The sequence below is a fragment of the Salmo salar genome, unplaced genomic scaffold (assembly GCF_905237065.1).
Source record: "Salmo salar unplaced genomic scaffold, Ssal_v3.1, whole genome shotgun sequence".
In the NCBI taxonomy this organism is placed as follows: domain Eukaryota; kingdom Metazoa; phylum Chordata; class Actinopteri; order Salmoniformes; family Salmonidae; genus Salmo; species Salmo salar.
The window spans coordinates 56,090-68,795 of record NW_025549203.1 but is presented as its reverse complement, the minus strand read 5'-3'; the positions used below and the strand labels follow the sequence as shown (position 1 = coordinate 68,795).

Here is a 12,706-nt window from a genome sequence, read left to right as displayed (position 1 = left end):
TAATTACTGCACTGTTTGTGAGTCTGTATGTGTGTGTGTGTGTGTGTGTGTGTGTGTGTGTGTGTGTGTGTGTGTGTGTGTGTGTGTGTGTGTGTGTGTGTGTGTGTGTGAGTGAGAGGGTGTTTAAGTACTGTAGGATTCTTTAATCAATGTGGCTCATTGGACAGGTCAGAGTCTCAACACAATTGAAAACTTACCATCAATAAAACACCAAATTATGTAATTTCTTGTGGAAGAATGGTTTCACATCCCTCCAATAGACTTCTAGACAGTTGTAGAATGTTTGTCAAGGCACATTGTAAGAGCTGTAAAGAGAGAGGGACTCGGAGAGAGAACAGGTAGAACCTGATATGTAAATGAGCAGAGCAAACGAAAGTAACTTTCTACGACCAAATGATCATTCAGACTCTGTTTCTATTGAGAGATAAAAGGTAAGACGACGATTGTCATGTGTATTAATATAGTTGATGATATTGTTGTGTGTATTCATATAGATGATGATATTGTTTTGTGTATTAATATAGTTGATGATATTGTTGTGTGTATTAATATAGTTGATGATATTGTTATGTGTATTCATATAGTTGATGATATTGTTGTGTGTATTAATATAGTTGATGATATTGTTATGTGTATTAATATAGTTGATGATATTGTTATGTGTATTCATATAGTTGATGATATTGTTATGTGTATTAATATAGTTGATGGTATTATTATGTGTATTAATATAGTTGGTGATATTGTTATGTGTATTAATATAGTTGATGATATTGTTGTGTGTATTCATATAGTTGATGATATTGTTATGTGTATTAATATAGTTAATGATATTGTTATTAAGTTGATGATATTGTTATGTGTATTCATATAGTTGATGATATTTTTGGGGGACAGTGTTATAATAGTCTTGGGTTCCGTGAAGAACCCTTTCCACAGAGGGTTCTACATGGAAGCCAGAAGGGTTCTACCTGGAACCCCAAATAATCTCCTATGGGGACAGACGGAGGACCCGTTTGGAACCCTTTATTCTAAGAGTGTACTTTATCATAGGTCTATAGACTTGTCTTCTCAAAACAGGCTTAAAACACAACAAGCAACAAACAAACATGTTCTCTTTATAATCTACAGTTAACTCTTTTCACTCAGGAAGGTATGTTGTGTGAAAGAGAGACTAATAAATATTGTTCGAGAGACTAACAACAACTTACACTTCCTAAAAACAGGTTGTGTGTATTCATTAGTGCCCACCGTAGCAAAACTTTTCGCAACAGAAACCGTTTAGGTCACGTTGTACAGCGTTTAGAGTAAACGGTTTATGTTTTATTTAACATCTTAAAACTGTTGGCTGTGGAGTAAACTAATGAATACAACCCAGGTTGTTGCCTACAACTCGACATGTTGATACCTGCCTCTTGCTGAAACCTGAACGTAGCCTGAGGGGTATACTATGATACAGGCTTGATATACTGGTTTTCTAAAGCTAGCCAGCTTCAGTTAGCTTCACATTCCAGCTCAGGCCTCACCCATCAGAATATTCAGAACAGAACAGAAAAAATCGCAATGAAGTTTCAAGGTGAGAATCCTGCCAGGGATTATTGTAAAGTGTGTAGATAAATTAAATGTAATGTTAGTACAGTGAATGACAGTAAAACACTCCTAACAGTCTACTACTACTGAGACAGGTTGGTGTAATGTTAGTATAGTGAATGACAGTAAAACACTCCTAACAGTCTACTACTACTGAGACAGAAAACTCAAGTCTGAAATTTCTAAGTGGAAATTACAAACTTCAGAAGCCTTTTTAAACCTAAAATTCACTACAAGTTTTACATTTCCTGCATTGCTGGAAAGTTATTCTGCAGTGGGGGGTGATCAAATTAAGATCCTACATCTGTACACATAATTGTACATGGGGATATGTATGGGGGTCTATAACATCCAATCACAGAGGTTTACATCAGCTGACAGTTGCAATGTTATTGCTAATAACTCAAACTGCCCTTTTCAGATAAAGACATAAACTCTGTACAGATGTAGGATCTTAATTTGATCACCCTGTTGCAGAAAAACTAAACTTGTAGTGTATTTGAGTGTAATTAAACTTTAGAAAAGGTTTCTGAAGATGATAAATTCCACATTTCCATTTTAAAACTGTTCATTAATTATAATCCACACAATAATTCAAATGTCCTGTTTCTGCAGGATTATTTTCCAGGTGTAGCAAACTGGCTCAAATTAAGATCCAACATCTGCAGCAATATACCTCTCTCTAATGTATATGGCTCTATTGAGATTCACTTTTGACCATTTGACATCTTGTATTTACTGTTGTTTAGGCTGGTTGAATGAGCTGCCTGTGAAAGCTACTTCATCTGCAAGAAAACAGGCGGCTGCACCAGTGACTGTCAGAAGTTTTGTGATTTCCTCATATGAACGTGAAAGTAAGTGTGTAGTCTACGCAGTTACAAAATGGCTGTTGAAACTGTGGCACATATTTCTCAGTAACATTGAATAAATGTGTTGGTATGTAGGAAAGACGGGCAGACTCTCGTACTGTTGGTCTAGACTACCTACAAACTATTATAAGGCTATGATCACTTATCATGCCGACAAACCTGATGGTCTCTGTGAACTGATCTGAACAGGTTTAGACTGGTCATCTATGATATGTAGGTTATATACAGTACATTCTCTGTCCTGCAACTGGTAGGACTATAACATTATGTTGATCTGAACAGGTTTAGACTGGTCATCTATGATATGTAGGTTATATACAGTACATTCTCTGTCCTGCTACTGGTAGGACTATAACATTATGTTGATCTGAACAGGTTTAGACTGGTCATCTATGATATGTAGGTTATATACAGTACATTCTCTGTCCTGCTACTGGTAGGACTATAACATTATGTTGATCTGAACAGGTTTAGACTGGTCATCTATGATATGTAGGTTATATACAGTACATTCTCTGTCCTGCTACTGGTAGGACTATAACATTATGTTGATCTGAACAGGTTTAGACTGGTCATCTATGATATGTAGGTTATATACAGTACACTCTCTGTCCTGCTACTGGTAGGACTATAACATTATGTTGATCTGAACAGGTTTAGACTGGTCATCTATGATATGTAGGCTATATACAGTACATTCTCTGTCCTGCTACTGGTAGGACTATAACATTATGTTGATCTGAACAGGTTTAGACTGGTCATCTATGATATGTAGGTTATAGCCGAGGTATAGACCTTGATCTGCATATCACTAACAAACTGCTATTATACATTATAACCTAGTCTACTTTACATAATATAACATCTCTCATTTGATGCAACAAAAAAAAACTTCCAGAATGGATCAACAATTTCCTCCTCGGATCAATCATGTCCGTTTTAGCCCTTCTGTCTACATTCTCAGATACATTTAGAAAAAGACAATAAATAGCCTACTGTTAGTGAATACAAATACGTGTGAGACATGGCCTTGTGTTGCTGTACTGTCTATAACTACCTTAACAAACAGTGACTTATTATTATTATTATTATTATTATTATTATTATTATTATTGTTGCTGTACTGTCTATAACTACCTTAACAAACAGTGACTTATTATTATTATTATTATTATTATTGTTGTTGTTGCTGTACTGTCTATAACTACCTTAACAAACAGTGACTTATTATTATTATTATTATTATTGTTGTTGCTGTTCTGTCTATAACTACCTTAACAAACAGAGACTTATTATTATTATTATTATTATTATTATTATTGTTGTTGTTGTTGTTGTTCTGTCTAGAACTACCTTAACAAACAGTGACTTATTATTATTATTATTGACAGTTACCATGGAGATGAAATGTCACAACTACATGTTCATGTGATGCTTTAAATCACCTGACTGTTTCTATGTCTGTTAGTAAATGTTTCATAAGAGATAAGAGATAATTTATAAATTACAACAATTGACATTAAAGAATGACTGTGTTAACCACAACCAACATGCTGGATCTCTGTTTAGTTGTCACTGTGTTAACCACAACCAACATCCTGGATCTCTGTTTAGTTGTCACTGTGTTAACCACAACCAACATGCTGGATCTCTGTTTAGTTGTCACTGTGTTAACCACAACCAACATGCTAGATCTCTGTTTAGTTGTCACTGTGTTAACCACAACCAACATGTTGGATCTCTGTTTAGTTGTCACTGTGTTGACCACAACCAACATGTTGGATCTCTGTTTAGTTGTCACTGTGTTAACCACAACCAACATGCTGGATCTCTGTTTAGTTGTCACTGTGTTAACCACAACCAACATGTTGGATCTCTGTTTAGGGGTCAGTGCTCTAAAATGAGTCTCTCTGGGGAGAGAGAGGAGGGACCTGCCTCTAAAATGAGACTCTCTGGGGAGAGAGAGGAGGGGGGCCCCGCCTCTAAAATGAGTCTCTCTGGGGAGAGAGAGGAGGGGGCCCTGCCTCTAAAATGAGTCTCTCTGGGGAGAGAGAGGAGGGGGGTCCTGCCTCTAAAATGAGTCTCTCTGGGGAGAGAGAGGAGGGGGCCCTGCCTCCAAAATGCATCTCTCTGGGGGACATGACACCAAAGCTAAGAGGTAAGATGACAATTTTATGAATACTTGATTTAGTTTATTTCCTAAATAAATAGCTATCTTAAGGTGAATGCACTTACTGTAAATCTCTCGGATAAGAGCATCTGCTAAATCAGGGTTCTCAATCCGGGGTCTGTGGAGGTACTGCAGGGGTTCTGCAGGAAGCGTGGGGAGTGGTGGTGTATCCAGGGAGAAAACTAAACTAATATTCTGAAATGTCATTGTGGTCTTATGTTCCCATCTATTGGAATTATTTAGCAACTGCAGTAGTGCTGAAAAAATGTGTTATTCCTTACTAAAGTAGTAATTACTGAGAATTACTAGTTAATTTTATCACTTACAATCATAAAATAACAACTTATACCATAACAAACAATTAAACTGACATAAACCAAAATCACTATATATGTAGTTATTTAGTTAATTACCAAATTGAGCCGGTCGGTCACATTTGAGAGTGAGGGAGATATATAGCATTTTGCATAAAAAAACATGATTTTTGTCTCTCTGAAATGAAACCATCAAGTGATAGATTTTAAACAAATCCTTGTCTGTGAGAGATGTAATAATTAATACATAATTTCTTTAAACAATAAAAGCTCATTTCTGTAAAGTGATATGTTGCGTTTTGGAACTCTTCTTATGTTTCCCATCTGAGATCAGAGTAGATGAGAGATGTAATGTTTGTCTCTGTTGTGTTGAAGACCAATCAAGCAGGAGAGACCAGCCTCCCCTGTACCCAGCTGTGTGTCCATGAAGAGTGACAAGTCTATGGGTGAACCTATATACTTTAGAGAGGGAGACTTTTCTACTGAACAAAGGTAAGAAGAACTCATGGGTCATGGTCAGTGAGTTAAACAACACTGTCTCTAGTCATTTCTCCTCTCCCATTTTCACATTTCTTTTTTCCATTTTCATAGTCCTTAAACAATATTAAACAAACACAACATTCCCTCCCTGTGTGTGTGTGTGTGTGTGTGTGTCCATTGTGTGTGTGTGTGTGTGTGTGTGTGTGTGTGTGTGTGTGTGTGTGTGTGTGTGTGTGTGTGTGTGTGTGTGTGTGTGTGTGTGTGTGTGTGTGTGTGCTCTCCCTGGATGAGGACATGTAATCTCTATCCTGATTGCCTAGTCACTTTTACCCCTACTTACATGTACATATTACCTCAATTACCTGGTACCCCTGCACATTGACTCAGTACTGGTACTCCTTATAGTCTCATTATTACCTCAACTACCTGGTACCCCTGCATATTGACTCAGTACTGGTACTCCTTATAGTATCATTATTACCTCAACTACCTGGTACCCCTGCACATTGACTCAGTACTGGTACTCCTTATAGTATCATTATTACCTCAACTACCTGGTACCCCTGCACATTGACTCAGTACTGGTACTCCGTATAGCCTGATCTCTGAGAGTGAGACAGAAATATACTATTACTGTGTTAAACCTAGCAGTACTACTGATTTCTCTGAGAGTGAGGCAGATATATATTATTACTGTGTTAAACCTAGCAGTACTACTGATTTCTCTGAGAGGCAGATATATATTATTACTGTATTAAACCTAGCAGTACTACTGATTTCTCTGTGAGGCAGATATATATTATTACTGTGTTAAACCTGGCAGTACTACTGATTTCTCTGAGAGTGAGGCAGATATATAGCATTTAGCAAAAAAACATTATTTCTCTCTCTGAAATGAAACCATCAAGTGATAGATTTTAAACAAATACATGTCTGTCACTGAACAACGCCATGCCATGATTAGATAGTGAAAAAACACACCAATCTCTTCCATAATTTCTTTAAACCATAAAAGGAAAATTTCCGAACATTTCTGTAAAATGATATGTTGCATGTTGGAACTCTTCTTATGTTTCCCATCTGAGATCAGAGTAAATGAAAGATGTAATGTTTGTCTCTGTTGTGTTGAAGACCAATCAAGCAGGAGAGACCAACCTCCTCTGTACCCAGCTGTGTGTCCATGAAGAGTGACTGGTCTATGAATCGTCCTATAATGTTTAGAGAGGGAGACTTTTCTACTGAACAAAGGTAAGAAGAACTCATGGGTCATGGTCAGTGAGTTAAACAACACCGTCTCTAGTCATTTCTCCTCTCCCATTTTCACATTTCTTTTGGTTGTTTTCATAATCCATAGGCTAATCCTTTAGTCCATTTTCATAGTCCTAAAACAATATTAAACAAACACAACGTTCCCTCCGTGTGTGTGTGTGTGTGTGTGTGTGTGTGTGTGTGTGTGTGTGTGTGTGTGTGTGTGTGTGTGTGTGTGTGTGTGTGTGTGTACTCCCTGGATGAGGAGATGTAATCTCATGTTTTGTCCACAGAAACCAACAGGAGAGATCAGAGTCAGAGATTCTCAGTGGTCAGTCTTCCCAGAGTCATCAAACAGACCTGGACTCTATATTCAGTGTATGTGGTCCTGTTATGTACATTTGTTTTTGTTTACCTCAAGTAAAGTTGATCTGTCAATCATTCATTAATGTGTTAATGAGAAAGCATTTCTTCTCTTGCTTAACTTATTTACTTGATTTATTTCAGTTGCTTGAAGAGAATATTATGACATTTGTGAAGAACGAGCTGAAGATGTTCAAGAGGATTCTTAGTCCAGAACTCCCAGAAGGCTTTGAGAGTCAGAAGCAGGATAAGGAAGTGGTGGATGCTGAAGATGAGAAGCAGGAGAGCAGTGCCAGAGAGGGGGCTCTGAAGATCACACTGCACGTCCTGAGGAAAATGAACCAGAAGGAGCTTGCTGACACACTGGAGAAATGTAAGACCTTTCTGCCTCAATTTAAATGCTGTTTTATAACATTTAAAAGCTGTAGCTAAAGTACAGCTAAAGTAGCTGTGTAACTCAATGATATTGTAGCAGCCTTAACACAACACCTAGTGGCCTCATCAAGTAGCAGAAGGGATGTGTTGTGGTGATTAATTTAGAGAGACAGAGAGAGACAACATTAATAATACCATCAATAATACCAATAATAATATAATCAGTCACACCAGTCTGTAATGCATTATGAAAACATTTACACATTTATACATTCAGTTAAGAGAATAAATTATTATAATTTAAAATGTTATAACTGTCCTACAATACTGTAGGCATTAAAACAGATGTAATATTAATATCCTCTGTGTTATTTCTAGATTCAGATGAGCTTGCTGTGATTTGCCAACGTGAACTCAAATCTAATCTAAAGAAGAAGTTTCAATGTGTATTTGAGGGGATCGCTAAACAAGGAAACCCAACACTTCTCAATAAGATCTACACAGAGCTCTACATCACAGAGGGAGGAACAGGAGAGGTCAATAATGAACATGAGCTGAGACAGATTGAGACAACAACCAGGAAACAAGCAAGACCAGAGTCTGCAATCAAATGTAACGACATCTTCAAACCCTTAACTGGACAAGACAAACTTATCAGAACTGTGCTGACAAAGGGAGTCGCTGGCATTGGAAAAACAGTCTCTGTGCAGAAGTTCATTCTGGACTGGGCTGAAGGAAAAGCAAATCAGGATGTCCAATTTGTGTTTTCATTCCCTTTTCGGGAGCTGAATTTGATGAAAGGGGACAAACACACTTTCATTGAACTTCTTAATCACTTCTCAATGGAAACCAAACAATCAACAATCTCCAACTTCGACAAGTACAAAGTTCTGTTCATCTTTGATGGTCTGGATGAGTGCCGACTGCCCCTAGACTTCCAGAAGAACAAGATCTGTTGGGACGTCACAGAGTCAACCTCAGTGGATGTTCTGCTGACAAATCTCATCAAGGGAAATCTGCTTCCCTCTGCTCTCCTCTGGATAACGACCCGACCTGCAGCAGCCAATAAGATCCCTTCAGGGTGTGTTGACCAGGTGACAGAGGTACGAGGGTTCAATGACCCACAGAAGGAGGAGTACTTCAGGAAGAGATTCAGTGATGAGGACCTGGCCAGCAGAATCATCTCACACATAAAGACATCAAGGAGCCTCCACATCACGTGCCACATTCCAGTCTTCTGTTGGATTTCTGCAACAGTCCTCGAACACATGCTGGAACATAAGAGAGAAGAGATGCCCAAGACTCTGACTGAGATGTACACACACCTTGTGGTGTTTCATACCAAACAGAAGAATGAAAAGTATCTTGGGAAAGAAGAGACAGGTCCACACTGGAATAAAGAGAGCATTCTGTCACTGGGAAAACTGGCTTTTCAACAGCTAGTGAATGGCAATCTGATTTTCTATGAAAAAGACCTGAAAGAGGCTGGCATTGATGTCAATGAAGCCTCAGTGTACTCAGGATTGTGCACACAGCTCTTTAAAGAGGAATGTGGGCTGTACCAGGACAAGGTGTACTGCTTTGTTCATCTGAGTATTCAGGAGTTTCTGGCTGCTGTATATGTGTTCCTCTCATTCATGAACAACAATGAGAATCTAACGGATGAACCTCAATCAATGTTCAGATACTTTTTCTCGCTGTTCAGAGACAAGCCTGAAGTTACTGAAGTTACTTTCTACAAGAGTGCTGTAGATAAAGCCTTACAAAGTGAGACAGGAAACCTGGACCTATTCCTCCGCTTCCTTCTGGGCCTCTCACTGGAATCCAATCAGAAGCACTTACGAGGTCTACTGACAAAGACAAGGAGCAGTTCACAGAGCCATAAAGAAACAGTCAAGTACATCAAGGAGAAGATCAGGGAGAATCCATCTCCAGAGAGGTGCATCAATCTGTTCCACTGTCTGAATGAACTGAATGACCATTCTCTAGTGGAGGAGATCCAAAGCTACCTGAGATCAGGAAGTCTCTCAGAACCCAACCTGTCACCTGCACAGTGGTCAGCTCTGGCCTTTGTATTGCTGACTTCAGAAAAGGAGCTGGATGTGTTTGACCTGAAGAAATTCTCTAGATCAGAGGAAGGTCTTCTGAGGCTGCTGCCAGTGGTCAAAGCCTCCAGAGCTGCTCTGTGAGTAAATAAAATGACATATAAGAAGTATTCATCAGGAAGAAATATTATGTTTGGAGAAAATATGTATTATAATATGTATATTGAAAAACATATTGAATAAATGCATTGATGGAAGATGAATCTATGTGTTGTTTGGGAATATGAACCAAATGCATCTACCCTTGTCCTTCTACACTACTGGTGTTAAATTACCAGTGTGTTTGTGAAATCATGATGATCTCTTTGCAGGCTGTCAGGCTGTGGAGTCACAAAGAAAGGCTGTGCTTCTCTGGTCTCAGCTCTGAAGTCAAACCCCTCACACCTGAGAGAGCTGGACCTGAGTAACAATGACCTGAAGGATTCAGGAGTGAAGCTGCTCTCTGCTGGACTGGAGGATCCACACTGTAAACTGGAGACGCTGAGGTCAGTATTCCTGTAGTTGGTCAACAAGTGATAACTGTTCACCAGATCCACATGTGTTTACCAGGCACACATAGTCCACACCATATGTGTTTGGACAGTGAAGCTTACAGTTTTAAATGTGGTGCTATGATCCAGCATTTTGGATTTGAGATAGAATGTTTCATATTAGGTGACAGTACAGAATGTCACCTTTTATTTTAGGGTATTTTCATACATAGCTGTGTTACTGTTAAGAAAGGAAAGCACTTTATGTATTTAGTTCTCCCATTTGAAAAAGTTGTACATATTCGGACAAATTCACTTATATTGTATTAAAGTTTTCATAAGTTTAGTATTTAGTCCCATGATCCATGCCTGCAGTGATTACATCAATTGTGATTCTACAAACCTGTTGAATTCATTTGCAGTTTGTCTTGGTTGTGTTTTGGATGATGTTTTCCTAATAGAAACTGAATGGTGAATAATGTCCTGTCATTTTGGAGTCACTTCACTTGTATTGTCAGTAAGAATAGAAGATGTTTCTGAACACTTCTACATTAATGTGGATGCTACCATGATTATGAATAATCATGAATGAATCGTTAATGATGATGAATGAGAAATTTACAGAGGCACAAAGATCAGACCCCCTCTGTTATTGGTGTTATTCTGTATACTTCTGGCCCTTCTTTGGACACTGTGTTAACTAACCTCTAGACGAGCTTCAATGCCATACAGCTCTCCTTCCGTGGCCTCCAACTGCTCTTAAATACAAGTAAAACTAAATGCATGCTCTTCAACCGATCGCTGCCTGCACCTGCCCGCCTGTCCAGCATCACTACTCTGGACGGTTCTGACTTAGAATATGTGGACAACTACAAATACCTAGGTGTCTGGTTAGACTGTAAACTCTCCTTCCAGACTTATATTAAACATCTCCAATCCAAAATTAAATCTAGAATTGGCTTCCTATTTCGCAACATAGCATCCTTCACTCATGCTGCAAACATACCCTTATAAAACTGACCATCCTACCGATCCTCGACTTCGGCGATGTCATTTACAAAATAGCCTCCAATACCCTACTCAATCAATTAGATGCAGTCTATCACAGTGCCATCCGTTTTGTCTCAATCAGAAAGATTTGTCATGACGTTGGCCTCTTTGGGTACAGGAAGGACAGTTGACCCCCTCCCCTTTGTACCATCCCCCAACCTACCTTCCCAACCACCCAGGCCCTGTGTGAAAGGGTTGTAAAAACTCTAAGAGGAGTCTCTGGCCACATGGCCCATAGAGAGACACAGGAAATTCTTCCAACTCACAGAATTGGGGAGCCAAGCGACATTTGTGTTCTGGAGAAGGTATGGAAGATTGGTGAAGAATCCAGCTACGAACTGGTCCGCTTGGTACAATTTTGTGATACTCAGAAGAGACAATATAGCCATATTACCATAAAACTGTTTATATAATAGCCTCAGCTTAACCTCTCTGGGCTAGGCGGGACGAATTCGTCCCACCTACGTAACAGCCACTGGCAGCCTGTGGCGCGATTTTCAAAACCTTAAAAATCCTATTACTTCAATTTCTCAAACATATGACTATTTTACAGCTATTTAAAGACAAGACTCTCGTTAATCTAACCACACTGTCCGATTTCAAAAAGGCTTTACAACGAAAGCAAAACATTAGATTATGTCAGCAGAGTACCAAGCCAGAAATAATCAGACACCCATTTTTCAAGCCAGCATATAATGTCACCAAAACCCAGAAGACAGCTAAATGCAGCACTCACCTTTGATGATCTTCATCAGATGACAACCCTAGGACATTATGTTATACAATACATGCATGTTTTGTTCAATCAAGTTCATATTTATATCAAAAACTAGCTTTTTACATTAGCATGTGACGTTCAGAACTAGCATACCCCCGCAAACTTCCGGGAATTCGCTAACATTTTACTAAATTACTCACGATAAACGTTCACAAAAAGCATAACAATTATTTTAAGAATTATAGATACAGACCTCCTCTATGCACTCGATATGTCCGATTTTAAAATAGCTTTTGGTGAAAGCACATTTTGCAATATTCTAAGTACATAGCCCAGGCATCACGGGCTCGCTATTTAGACACCCGGCAAGTTTAGCACTCACCATAATCATATTTACTATTATAAAAGTTTGATTACCTTTTGTTGTCTTCGTCAGAATGCACACCCAGGACTGCTACTTCAATAACAAATGTTGGTTTGGTCCAAAATAATCCATCGTTATATCCGAATAGCGGCGTTTTGTTCGTATGCGTTCCAGACACTATCCGAAATAGTAAAGAAGTGTCGCGCGCATGGCGCAATTCGTGACAATAAAATTCTAAATATTCCATTACCGTACTTGAAGCATGTCAACCGCTGTTTAAAATAAATTTTTACGACATTTTTCTCGTAGAAAAGCGATAATATTCCGACAGGGAATCTCCTTTTCGGCAAACAGAGGAAAAAATCCCAAAGGCGGGGGCGGTCGGGTCACGCGCCTAAGCCCAGTGTCCCTTGATCGGCCACTTGAGAAAGGCGATAATGTGTTTCAGCCTGGGGCTGGAATGACGACATTCTGTTTTTTCCCGGGCTCTGAGCGCCTATGGACGACGTGGGAAGTGTCACGTTAGAGCAGAGATTCCTTAGTAAATGATAGAGATGGAAAAGAAGTTCAAGAAATGGTCAGACAGGCCA

General features: G+C 38.9%; 2 long non-coding RNA genes across 2 annotated transcripts; both read left to right on the top strand.

Moving 5' to 3' along the window:
• Positions 1 to 306: 306 nt before the first annotated feature.
• LOC123735936 (uncharacterized) lies at positions 307 to 4,451 on the top strand. The gene is made up of 3 exons (XR_006765828.1): positions 307 to 431; positions 2,340 to 2,444; positions 4,344 to 4,451. It is a non-coding gene; the product is annotated as an uncharacterized lncRNA (long non-coding RNA).
• Positions 4,452 to 4,556: 105 nt separating this feature from the next.
• LOC123735937 (uncharacterized) lies at positions 4,557 to 6,596 on the top strand. The gene is made up of 3 exons (XR_006765829.1): positions 4,557 to 4,617; positions 5,319 to 5,435; positions 6,555 to 6,596. It is a non-coding gene; the product is annotated as an uncharacterized lncRNA (long non-coding RNA).
• Positions 6,597 to 12,706: the final 6,110 nt, after the last annotated feature.